The sequence below is a fragment of the Diabrotica undecimpunctata genome, chromosome 8 (assembly GCF_040954645.1).
Source record: "Diabrotica undecimpunctata isolate CICGRU chromosome 8, icDiaUnde3, whole genome shotgun sequence".
NCBI classification, from domain to species: Eukaryota; Metazoa; Arthropoda; class Insecta; order Coleoptera; family Chrysomelidae; genus Diabrotica; species Diabrotica undecimpunctata.
The window spans coordinates 56,842,947-56,856,501 of NC_092810.1; the positions used below are offsets into that span (position 1 = coordinate 56,842,947).

The following is a 13,555-nucleotide window of genomic DNA, read 5'->3' on the forward strand; positions in this document are numbered from 1 at the left end:
TTCGAAGTAGCATGAATTTCAATAACTTCAATTGGGAAAAAAACTGGTTTATTTGCGGACAAGAAGCTGATAAAACAAAAGAAGCAAAATTAAATAAAGCTCGGCGTAGGCAGATTTCATACATCAACACTCCAACTTTAAATGAATCCTTTACGAATTTTATAGCCGTCCAGAAAACTGATTATTATCGAGATATCCATAAAAGGATTTCTGGTATAACCGACTTACAGACACTTGCAGCAAAATATCATTCGGATTGTTATAATTTGCTGAAAAATTCAATTCACCTCCGTAATGTTGAAAAGAAAATTAATCCAAAAATTTCAATGGTAGATGCAGCAATGGAGCAAATATACAAGTACATAGAAGAGAATGATGATTACCAATTTACCATGCAAGAGTTGAAAAACGTCATCACTACAGAGCATATCCCGGATGAAAAAATTATTAAAAAACGACTAATAGATCGACCATTATGTAAGATATTTAAAAAATAATTATAATAGTAACACGTACGTGGCATTTGATGGGTATAAAAAAGATAGTATTAAATCAGCCGAACGGAATCGTCGCGAATTAAAAAATAAATGTACAGATATTGAATTTGATGAACATATGCCTTTGCCAAATAAAATTCGCCTGATAGAAATGTTGAGAATTAAATTAGCTGACAACAATAATTTTACATGCCAAGCGGAAAGCGATGCCGACAAATTAATTGTTGAGACGGCAATTAATTTGGGATCAAAAGATGTTGTTATAGTTTCAGAAGATATCGATGTCTTAGTGATATTAACGCCATTGGTAGAAAAAGATCGTGAAATATATTTTCTAAAACCATCCCGAGGCAAAGTTCAACAGAAGATATTTTCATCGAAATGTTTAGAAAAATCTTTACCAATTGTGACACTACTTCTGCGTTTTTCAATAAAGGAAAAATTAAGTTTGCCAAAAATTTTGAGAAACGGATTGATTTACACGACTCAGTAAAAGTATTCAAAAATATCAATGAAGACCCCAACAATATATTGCAAGCAGGTGTAGCATGTATTTTGAGTTTATATGGCGCTCCGTCTAAAACTCATGATTTAAATACATTGAGGTTCAATTCTTTTATAAAAGCAACAGCCAAAAATACGAGTGTTCTTTTGTCATCACTGCCTCCAACAACTGATGCAGCGTTTGAGTACCTTAAAAGAGTGTACCTACAAATTCACATATGGCTAGGAAATGACGTAGTTATTGAAAATTGGGGATGGAAGTATTCCAATAACATGTACATCCCAATAACAATGAATCAATTACCAGCTCCGGATAATTTGTTGCAAATGTTATTTAGTAATTGCAAAAAGGGATGTGGAGCTGCGTGTGGATGCCGAAAAAGTGGTTTATACTGCAGTGTTGCATGTTTACAGTGCAGCGGAAATAGTTGTTCCAACTCTTCACCTATTATACAAATAGATGAAGTAGAAGAAAATATTATTTGATGTAGACAACAATGTTGTATATTTAAATAAACAGATTTTGTACTAATATTTTTTTTTCTTTTCATTATTCGTAATTAATTACCTCATTTTTTTAAATGTACACAATAGAGTACGTTTCATTTATAATTAAACTATTAACTGGCCGAGAAATTCCATTGTACATAGCAGCTGTCGCTCCGCTCTCCCCTCCAGGTTTTCCTAACTGTTCGAGATCCCTACTGCTATTTTTATACAGGTATCTTTGAAAAATGTTCCTATATGTTTACTCAGGTAAGATTTAACATATAAATAAAAAAAATACTGTTTAAACTAAAAATATAATTATATATGTATTAAATATATGTCAAACATTAATTTTTTATAATAATTTGTTTAAACAATAAAAAAATAGAGTGCACAAAAAATTTTTAGGTAAACATTGCAATTTATAGTTTTAAAAACAATATCCCACATCGATCATATTAATTCATTCACTGTAACTCTAATCCGAGGTGAAAACCCCCAGGCGCTCCACTACTTTGCCTGACTTGTTTTGACTCTCGAGCAGCATACGGGTGTCGCCGCCGTCACTTGTTTATTACATTTTCTTATTTGATACTGAGAGGATGCTCTATTAAAAGTGAAAATGAGTGGTGATTACGCAAAAAATCAAGCACAATTTCAAAAATGTTGGAGTGAAATTTTGTCTGAATCGGAAGATGAACCTTTTCAAGGTGGGTCATCAGATGGATACAATCCTAAATCTGATCATGAATATTCTTCAGATGAAGAATTTAGGCCGCATAAAAGATTAAAAAGGTAATAATTTAATTTTTTCTCTTCAAAAATATGATGGATTTTTTTTAACTGTATTGTACGCACAAATTATTTACCATTTTTTTACGTAGTATTATCTAAGTTATTTTTTAGGCCAGAAAGTATTTCATTGACATCTAAGCCAACATCAAGTCAAGTTCATGATGGAGCCATTTCTTCAACATCCAAAGAAATTTCTCAACCGCCGGATATAAATTTGTCTGTAGAAGATACTATAGAGGCAGTTGTTATGAAATATTGCACGATTTCTCGATGCACGATGAAAGGAAATTTGATTTCTCCGTAGGTTCCGTAGGCCCCTCTGATGAGTTTAGGGAATCCTATGTGGGTAAGACCACTGTCGATTTTTTTACAATATTCTTTAATGAAAATGAGTAAATCTTATGGTAACCGAAACAAATCGTTATGCGCAACAAAGCATCAGTAAAGAAATTACGCAACATTCTAGATTGCATAGATGAAAAGACACTGATGCGGAAGAAATTAACTTATTCTTTGCAATTTGTTTGTGGATGGGCTTAGCAAAATACCCTAAAATTACAGATTATTGGAGGAAAATCCCACTGTCTTCAAATAAATTCTTTCGAAAGATGTCCAGAAATCGTTTTGAGATGCTGCTGCGTTTGTTGCATTTTAGCAATAACGAAGAAGCTATTCCTGGTGATCGTTTTGCAAAATTACGTCCTTTGCTGACACTAATTATTGACAAATTCAAAGAAAGTTATGTTCCGAAACAAGAAACTTGTATAGACGAGAGTATAGTTCCATTTAGAGGTCGTCTATTGTTCAAACAGTATATAAAAAATAAACGTTTCAAGTTCGGAATAAAGCTCTACAAGCTTTGTTGCAAAAGAGGATATATGTACGACCTGAAAGTTTACACTGAAAATGACAAGGATCCAAATATGAGCGCATCAGCAAAAATTGTCCTCGAACTTATGGAACCACTTCTTCGCCAAGGCAGGACAATTTTTACGGACAATTACTATACTAGCGTTGGTTTGGCACAGAGGCTTCTAAAACAAGAAACTTACCTAGTCGGCACCCTCAGAAAAAACAGAAAGCTCAATCCCGTAGAAGTGACCACCAAGAAGCTGAAAAAGGGAGAGGTTATTGCTAGAGAACATAACGGAGTGGTTGTCCTACAGTGGCAAGACAAACGGGAGGTACTTACTCTGAGTACTTGTCATACAACAAATACAACCAAAGTTTAACGACGAGGTGAAGAAATTGACAAACCCACACTAATTCGTATTCGGATTACAATAAAAGTAAATCGTTCATTGATTTATCTGATCAACTGAAGTCGTATTCTACGCCCTTGAGGAAGGAAATCAAGTGGTATCGCAAGCTTGTGTTTGAACTGGTACCAGGAACTTCTATAGTAAACGCATATATTCTTTACAAGATGGTAAAAAAAGGACACATATCTATAACAGAGTTCAGAGAAGAAATTTTTCAGAGTTTATAGAAACTGAATGACATGGAAGTAGAAAACACAAGCCACACAGAACAACATACATTAGAAAAAGCCGACTCCAAAAACCGCCGTAGATGTTTTATTTGCTACGCAAAAATCTGCAGTAATGAAGGTCGAAAACAAGCACCGCTAAAGGCAAAGAAATCGAGGTTTTATTGTGTAGCTTGCAATAAATTTTACTGTTTGTCATGTTTTTTCGACGTTCATAAGTGTCAAAAATAATGTTTGTACTTATTTTTAGTTGTTTATATTTAGACGTGTTCATGTGATACCATGTTTTAGTTCCTAAATAAGCTGTACTGATACCAGATGAAGTCCGTTTGAAGAGGTTTACTCTCCGGACACTGGAACTCACTTAAGCATGGGTGTATGTTACCTGAAGTAAAATCTAATTAAAATATTAAACATCATATAATATTATCAACATCATGTACACTCTTTGGTAACACATTACATTTTAAAGGGTTTTTACCCAAATATTTTGGTGGCTCAGGCATGGTAACCTGTATTTTAACCTGATGATGGAACGGTTGTTCCGAAAACGTTCGTGTTTTTAATGTTGCCCTTTTAAGGGTTTTTATAAAATAAAATATACCCACATACAAAGACTAACCTCTTTTTGTTATACGTGGTATACAGCCAGCTACAGGAATTATTTTCCTTGTGGATTTTGACTAAACAAAAGATTTGGTATATACCATAAAAGTTTTAAGGGTAGTCAGAGCCACTATAAACTAAAAGATACAAAAAAGACCTTATTTATCCTAAGAGCTAACAATCAAAAAAAATGTTTAACCTCTTTAAGGAAAAGCATCTAAATGCTAAAGTATCATATGAAACATGCCAAACAATTTTTTCTTCTTCTTCTTCTTCTTTAGATGCAAATCCACTAATGTTTGTTAGCGATCACATTTTCCATTAATTCTCTATTTCTTGCAATATGTATCAGAGATTGTATGTCGTTAATCCCTGTCCATTGCCTTATGTTTCGGAGCCAGGACATTTTCTTGCGTCCCATTCCTCTCTTGCCTTTAATTTTACCCTCGATTATAAGTTGGAGGAACTGGTATTTTTCATTTCGCATGATGTGACCTAGATACGCCGTTTTCCTTTTCTTGATGGTTTCGAAAAGTTGGCGTTCTTGGTTTATTCTTTTAAGGACATCTATATTTGTGATTTTCGCTGTTAATGATATTTTTAGGATACGGCGATAGAGCCACATTTCGAAAGCTTCTAATCTGTTTATATCCCTCGTTTTGAGTGTCCAGCCCTCTACGCCATATAGCAGCACTGACCACACGTAGCACTTAGTAAACCTTAGTCTCAGTTGAAGATCGAACTCTGAACAAGTCAGTACCTTCTTGAATTTTACGAAAGCTTGTCGAGCTTGCTCAATGCGACATTTTACTTCCCTGTCCGATGCCCAGTCTTCAAAAAGCCACGATCCCAGGTATTTAAATTTACTCACTCTTTCAATGGACTTAGTATTCAGTGTTATGGTGGAGTTTTCAAGTGCATCCAAGTTTCTGGAGATGATCATAAATTTGGTTTTTTTTGGTATTAATCTCTAATCCCATTCGCTTACTGTATTCTCCGATTATAGTGACAAGTTGTTGAAGATCGACTATGTTGTCACAAATTAAGACACCATCATCAGCATATCGTATGTTGTTGATCAGTACTCCATTCATTTTGATTCCCATCTTTGCATCCTCCAGAGACTCTTGAAATATGGCTTCCGAATAAATGTAAAATAAAAGAGGGGAAAGCACACATCCCTGTCGAACGCCCCTTCTTATATGTATGGGTTTGGATATAGAATTGTCTATTTTTAACTGTGCCGTTTGATGCCAGTACAAGTTTTCAATGCATCTTATGTCTTTTTGGTCTATATCAACTTTCTTGAGGATCTGCATTAACTTGTGGTGTTGGACACGATCAAACGCTTTTTGGTAATCTAAAAAGCATAGGAACACATCCTTCTTCTGATCGTAACAATTTTGGACCAGCACCTGTGTTGCTACTATTGCTTCTCGTGTTCCTAAACCTTGCCTAAACCCGAACTGGGAGTCACTGATGTCCCATTCACATTTTTTGTATACTCTTTGATGTAGTATTTTTAAGAATATCTTTAAAGTGTGACTCATCAGGCTAATGAGTCTGTGATCCTCACATCTTTTTGCATTGACTTTCTTGGGCAGGGGAATAAAGGTAGAGCGTAACCACTGTTGAGGATAGCAGCCAGTTTCATAAATTAAGTTAAATATTTTGTGTAGTGCTGAAATTCCCCTTTCATCCAGTAATTTGAGTATTTCTGACGGGATTTCATCTAGTCCAGGTGCCTTATTGTTTTTTGAATTGAATATTGCCTTTTCTATCTCCTCTTTGGTGATTAAAGGGCCAGTCAGCTGGTCGTCTGTATAAACTTCACTCATGGGTCTTTCGTCATGGAAGAGCTCCTGGATATAATTTTCCCATATATCAATTTTTTCCTTTTCACCCAGTACTATCTGGTTATCCTGATTAACTATGGTGGTTGGTCTTCGTTTTCTGTATATTCCAGCAGTCTCCTTAAGCTTTTTATGTAAATTACTGTCGTCGTGCTGTCGTTGTAAATGTTCTAGATCGATACATTGTTGCTTAAGCCATTCATTTTTTTTTTACAATTTTTTAAAAAGAATTTAATATTGCTTTTGGATACCCCAGAAGTGACACATGCGCAACGTGTGATGAATTTCAAATTAAGTTTAAAAGTTGGACTGATACTGATAAACTTAGATAACAATTAACTGTTATGAACGATCTGCATTGGTTGAAGCGTTCTATTCTAAAAACGACAAGCTAAAATATCTTCACAAAAAAAACATCCAAAAGGAAGCCATCTGCACTAATTTTCCAAAAATCTTTCAATTCCGGAAATTGCCACTAATGATGTATACTATAAACGTCAATTGTCCATGTATGCCTTTAATGTACAATTCCTTTCTTCTGGTTAGTCTATTGTTTATACCAATCATGAAAGAATGGCTTAAAAAAGATGAAATAAAGTTGCATCTTTTCTTCTCCATTTTATCAATATATACTTACTAGACCATGCTGAAAAAGCAACAAAATTAAAAATCTAAAGGAAATAGATATCACATTTTCTGTAAGAGGATATTCCTATTTAGAGTGTGAAAAAAATAAGGATTGTGAGATTTGAAGAGCCCCGGAAAAGTTTGAAGAAATCATTAGGCATTACCGTTCCAAACCATCGCCGTTTGTTATAGTGAGTGTGACATGAAACATAGTACTGGATTGGAAATCATTTTTAGACACAAAACTCAGAGTTTGAAGGAAATAGTGGCATCATTTGATCATAGCCGCCTTATCTAATATCGTTCAACATATAATGGACCAGTACTATCTATATTAATACTAAAACGCTTTGATCAAAAATTCAGCTTAAGATGTGGAGATGGGAGGAGATGAAGATAAGATGAGGATGTTTTTGTAGATGCTTTTGAGTTAATTGAGGGTCTGAGTGATGCACAGGAGTTGGCTTGTGTTACATCAAATGGGAGGTATGAAAGAAAACAACCATAGTGGTGCAACGAGCAGCTTGAAAATCTGAGGACAAACTGCATGAGAGTAAGAAGAGAGTGTAAGAGGTTAAGAAGAGTATAAGCAGGAGATGGGGAAGAGAGAATAAATGAATTACAAAAAGAGGTTTAATGAATGAATGAATTACAGCAAATGCAGAATGAATACAGGAATGAGATAAGAAAATCTAAGAAAGAAAGGTGAAGTAACCTGACTCACGATCTCGAAAGAGATATCTGAAGGCAGGGCTTTAAGATTGTCTGAACCGGATTGAAGGGAAAAAAGGCACCTTACCCCCTGCCTGAGGAAGAGAAACTCCGTTTAATACGAGAACCTCAGGTGGAGGATAGGCGTAAAAGGGTTATTGGTTTCGTAGATCCGGAACCTTTCACTGAGTTGGAACTCGGCAAATCTGTTGGACGGATGAAGATCCGAAAAGTACCTAGCATAGATAAAGTCATGCCGGAGACAGTAAGACTCACTGCATTAAAATACCCGCAGGTTTTTCTAAGATTGCTAAACAAACTTCTTAAACAATGTTGAAAGAAGCTAAGAGGTGTGATTTTGGCCAATTTGCCTTCTTCGTCCGATAGCTAAATTGTACGAACAGCTTGTAAAAGGCCGCCTTGAGCGAGAGCTAGAATAAAAGCATGCGCTGAGCGACCGCCAATATGGTATTAGGGCCAAAAGGTTCACTATAGATGCGATCATAGAAGTAAACTCTTTAGTTATACAGGATACAAAGAGATAAGTGGCTCTCATCCTGCTTGACGCCAAGAATGCCTTTAATACGGCGTCATGGGAAAAAATCATGTCCAGGGTGAGAGAATTGGGCGTTAGTGAGTACCTGGTCTCCATAATTGACGGATACTCGACTGACAGGTCCATAAGAGAAATAGATACCAGCATCAGTTTGTTGCAGGGTGTTCCACAGGGTTTAGTACTATGTCCTGTATGACGTGGTGTTGAGGCTACAGATGCCAAGGGGATGCACTCTTGTAGCTTATGCCGATGATCTCGCACTGGATGCGAAGGCGAGTCAGAAAACGGACATGGCTAATGCGGCTAATACAGCCCTGCGTCGCATTAGTAGGTGGATCAAAGAGAACGATATACAGCTAGCGCCTCAGAAAACTGAGATGTTAGTTCTCAAAGGGACCTGGGAAAAATCCTCTCTTTGCTTTATAGTGGAAGGTATGGAAGTTGCACCGGTTAAATCAATTAAGTATCTTGGAGTCTGGTTGTCAGAAGGACTAAGGTTCGGAGTACACATCCAAAAGACAGTAGAGAAGGCGAACCGAAAACTGGAGGCATTGATATGGCTGATGCCAAACATTGGAGGTCCAGGTAGCACCAAAAGAAAGATGCTAAATAGAGTTTTCCAGTCGGTGGTAACCTACGCTGCCCCCGTGTAGTGTAGCGTACTAAACACTGCGAAATACGCTAAGCTGATGGAGACTTCGCAAAGGCGAATGCTCCTCAGGGTATCTAGCGCATATAGCACAGTTTTAAATAAGGCTCTATATGTCATTGGAGCGGTGATAACGATCGATTTGTTGTGTAAAGAGTGAGCGAGGATGTATGCAAGGAGGATGGATGATATAGATGAGAATGAGAGAGAAACAACGATAGTAGGGTGGCAGAGAGAATGGGCGAATGATAGTGGAATAGCAAGGTGGACGAAGGAGCTTATTCCCGATCTGAGACCGTGGTATGAATGTAAGTTCAGGAAACTAGTTCCTGACGCAGTTTCTGATCGGACATTGTAGTTTTGGCACCTTCACAAATAAAATAGGCAAATCTGCCTTGGCAAACTGTACTGTTTGTGGGGTACCGGACGCTCCCGCCCACATTATTAACTGCCAGAGATGGGCAAATGAGAGGGCAGATTTCAAGAGGCGAATGGGTTTTGGGCTGGATGAAAGAAACATTGTAAACATAATGTTAAGAGGAGAGAAAGAATGGAGAGAAGTACACTGTGTGATTTCTGGAGTGATGAAGAAAAAAGAGCAGTAGGACAGAGGAGGGAATTGAGCCAGGGATCTGAAATTTATGGTTAATATTTTTTTATTAGTTTATGGCCTAACGTCTAAAACATTTTCTGATTTACGGTATTGGGTATGGTTATTTATAAATTTTTAGTTTTTTATTGTAGTTGTTTTTTGAGTAGAAAGACCACCTCTCTAGAACGGTGATTAAGGTTTAAGCCGGAACACGGTTAATTCGGCACTACCCTGGGGTCTTCTGGCCTAGAATTCTACTTGGCCTAAAGATGCCAGGGTGTCTTGTTCCGTGACGTAGATGTCCAAAAAAGATTTCCCCCATCGTTGCCTATCAGAATTCAATGGTTCAATGGATACCTTCTTAGGCTCTTACTGGAATTTGGCAATACGGCAAATAAAAAAAAATGTGGAGAATTTTTGCTGCTTGTTCCGGTATACGATGGTAAGTTATAAGAAACTTTTAAATAAAAATGAGATTTAAATTTTTTTTTAATTTCTTACTACGGGTCCTTTACCAATTCCAAACGCTAGCAAGTTTAAATAATAATTATTAATATATTGATATATATATATATATATATATATATATATATATATATATATATATATATATATAAAATAAAAATTAAAGCATATATGTGCTTTACTGCCGTGTTAACTCAAAAGGGCGTAACTGCAATTTTTATTAAAAACGAGTTTAATATCCCACGCGTTATTTAGTAATCTTTTCTACAAATCTACCTGAATTTCATAGCCGTATCTGCAATAAAACCGGATATATACTGCTTAAATTATTAGCCGTATTTGAATTTTCTACTAAAATGTTAGCTTTAAAAGCCGCAACTGTAAATGTTAACACAAAAAGCCGTAACTAAAAAGTTTTCGGCAGATACGGCCTACTAACTCAACATTTCAAGATATTATTATGTTGGCGCGAAAAGTATTAAACTGTCAATTTACTTTATTTCTAACCTTACTTTTTCGTGTTTTCATAGAATGTGTTTAGTTTGTTGTTCATAATAAATATGGATAATAATATTGCGGAAACAACTAGTAAGTATATTTTCTACTAATTTATATAAAAGGCTAAACAAATACAAATTGTTACCTTGTACCTATGTGTCAAGGTAAATATTTTTGGTTCTGAAGTTATTGTAAATTAATTAATTTGAAAATAAGGTTATGTCACTTTGGTTTTCACACCAAATAGGTATTTGTACTATATATATTCGATTAAAAACTATAAAAATAATTATTGCTTTGTCAAATTACTTGATGATAAAATTTGTTTCAGCAGAATTTAGAGGAGGAGGTAAAATATTGGCGGACCTGGCTTTAAATTCCGCGGAAACAAATAACTAGCTGTCGAATATAGCTCAGTCAGATATTAAATCTGACATGTCTGATGACAGAGATAGAGACTACCTTCCTTCAACATCTACCTCAAGTGAAGAATTTTGGGACACAGATAACGTTAGCAACCAAAATATACATATTATTAGCAATATCCTATTACAACCTGCTTCAACAACGAGCTCATCAGCTATTTCGGAATTAAATTTAAACAACTTATTGACAGATACGGAAGAACATCGTACTACCCATAATTATAACTATTTTAATAATTTAATTTACAGTATTATAGCAATACAAAGAGCAATAGACAAATCAGAGAGCAAAAAATATACTATAAAGGGACAGTTAAGAAAACGGAAAAAGATAGAAGAAAGTTTAAGTGAACGGCGTTCAATAAAAATACAAAAGTTAGTCAATAAAAACAAAATATCTGGAAGCTGTTTGGCTACTTGCAAGAAAAATTGCAGTAATAAAGTTTCAACTCTTCGACGGCAAGATATAAATAGGCAGTTTTGGAATCTTTCCTCCGAGGAACAGAAAGTTTTTTATTCAAGTTCCATTTTAAAGATTCTCAAAAAAAGATGCGCAACTAGAAATTCAGATAGTTCTCGGCGCTCTTTTATATTTATCTATCAGTTAAAAGATGAAGAAGGAATATCTCAAAATATTTGTAAAGTATTTTATCTGACAACTTTAGGACATCATGAAAAGAATGATAAGCCAGTTAGAACAGCTTTAAGGAGTTCCCAATTATCGCTTAAACCTGACAGAGATAAACGAGGAGGCAGCTTAAAAAAATTTGACAGAGATTTAATTATTAGTCATATACAGTCCTTTAACCCTACGATATCGCATTATAGACGAGCACATGCTCCGAACCGTTTATACTTGCCGAGCGACATAACTATAAAACTAATGTATAAATCATTTAAAGCAAAGTTCAGTATTCAATGTTCGTATTATTTGTATCGTCAAATCGTTAATGAGCTTAATATTTCATTTGCAAAGCTTGGAAACGAAGAGTGTTTTACTTGTGAAAAATACGAAATTCATAGAAAAGAAAGCTCACACGTGTTAGATGACGGTATAGTTTGTCCTGAATGCGAAACATATAAAAATCATCGAGATCAATTTATAAAGGCCCGAGAGATGTACAACGCTGATTCCAGATCGTCGGGCGATTCTAGAGTTTATACAGCTGATCTGCAGAAGGTATGAATTTTATTTTAAATAATATCTGTTGTATTTGACCTTACACAATCTTTTTGTAGGTGATTATGCTCCGAAGATGCGATACTTTCAAAGAAATTACATTTACTCCTAGACTGATAGCCTTTAATGAGAGCTTTGTTCCAGTTGGTACTTCTAAAACTTCTACAGTTGCTGTTTTATGGCATAAAGCTATTTCTGGACGAAAAAAGGCTGATATTTTTAGCACATTTTATGCATTTTTAAACAAAATTTGGGATTCCAAGGAAGTTGTTATTCGGCTGGATAATTGTTCCGGCCAGAAAAAAAATTGGTGCTTGTACACATTTTTTGTGTATGCTGTAAACTCATTAGAATTGAACATTAGGAAAGTAACTCTAAGATATTTTGAGTCAGGTCATACATTTATGGCAGCTGACTCATTTCACCATAGAGTCGAGCAATCACTAAGTCGACAAAGTAAAGTTTATGACTTCGTTGATTTTGTAAATGCGGTTAAAACGTCAACACGTAATGTCGAAGTTACCGACATGGCTTTTAATGATTTTTACAACTGAAAAGACGAATCATCTCAATATAAAATAACAAGGTGGGTCCCTCGTCCGTACCTTTAACAAATGGTGAAAGTTCAGTTCATGAGAGGTTTCCATACATTAGGTTATAAAACTAGTTTTGAAGGAGAAATCATAAGTGCCAATTTTTTAAAGGCTAATATCCAAAAAAAATAACATTGCAAAACCACTCTCTATCTTTTAACCACGAGGTATTACCATGGAAAGAAAACAGAATATAATCACTAAAATTGGTCAAATAATGCCCCCAAATCGCATTACATTTTGGAAAAATATTTTTGTCAGCGAAAATGTGGACACAATAATTGATGATTAATATAATATAATAACTAGTTCGGAGTAGAAAATTTACTATTATTTATTTATATTTGTTTGACTGAGTATATTTTAGTTAGTCAGTATTGTTGTTTACTTTTTTAACTTTTCCCAATTATTAGGAATAACTTACGAAATTAATACAACATTAATATTGTAACGTTCATTTGTTTAATGCAATAAATATTTTCAAAAAGTCATGTAGTTATCATATACCTCATGTTAAGTGAAAAAGGCGTATCTGTCAAAAGTGTTGTTTTCCCAAGTTAATACTCTACCAAAATCTGTCACTTGATAGTATAAACCTATTTGTTAACTTCTATATGGTACAAGTCAAAACTTTTTAGAAAATCACGATTGCCTAATCAAAACCACTAAAACTGATTTTTCTCGCAAACTAGTTTAAAGCAGATACGCCCTTTTGAGTTAACACCAGAGAACAACCGAACACATTGTGTGTTCGCTTATTCTATGTTAACACGGCAAAGCTGCTGTGGGTGCATGTGTTTGTATTAGATTAAATATAGTTTTTTTATATTTAAGTTGTAGTAGCGCTATCCTTTCGGAGTTAGGGGTAAAGTTTTCTAGATATTCATCAATATTTTTGTGTATGATAAATGCGACGCTATATTGTTGAGGAAAGTTATTTTCTCATCCAGAGAAGAAATTCACGTATCATATCATACTTTACTGTCAAGTTGTCATCCGTGGTAGAATATTATCACCTTAACTGTA

General features: G+C 35.0%; 1 protein-coding gene across 2 annotated transcripts in view; it reads right to left on the reverse strand.

Annotated features, from left to right (window-relative positions):
• Positions 1-13,555, reverse strand: part of LOC140447587 (prolactin-releasing peptide receptor-like) — a 1,093,989-nt gene that overhangs the window by 337,164 nt on the left and 743,270 nt on the right. The gene's annotated exons all lie outside the window — the stretch shown is intronic.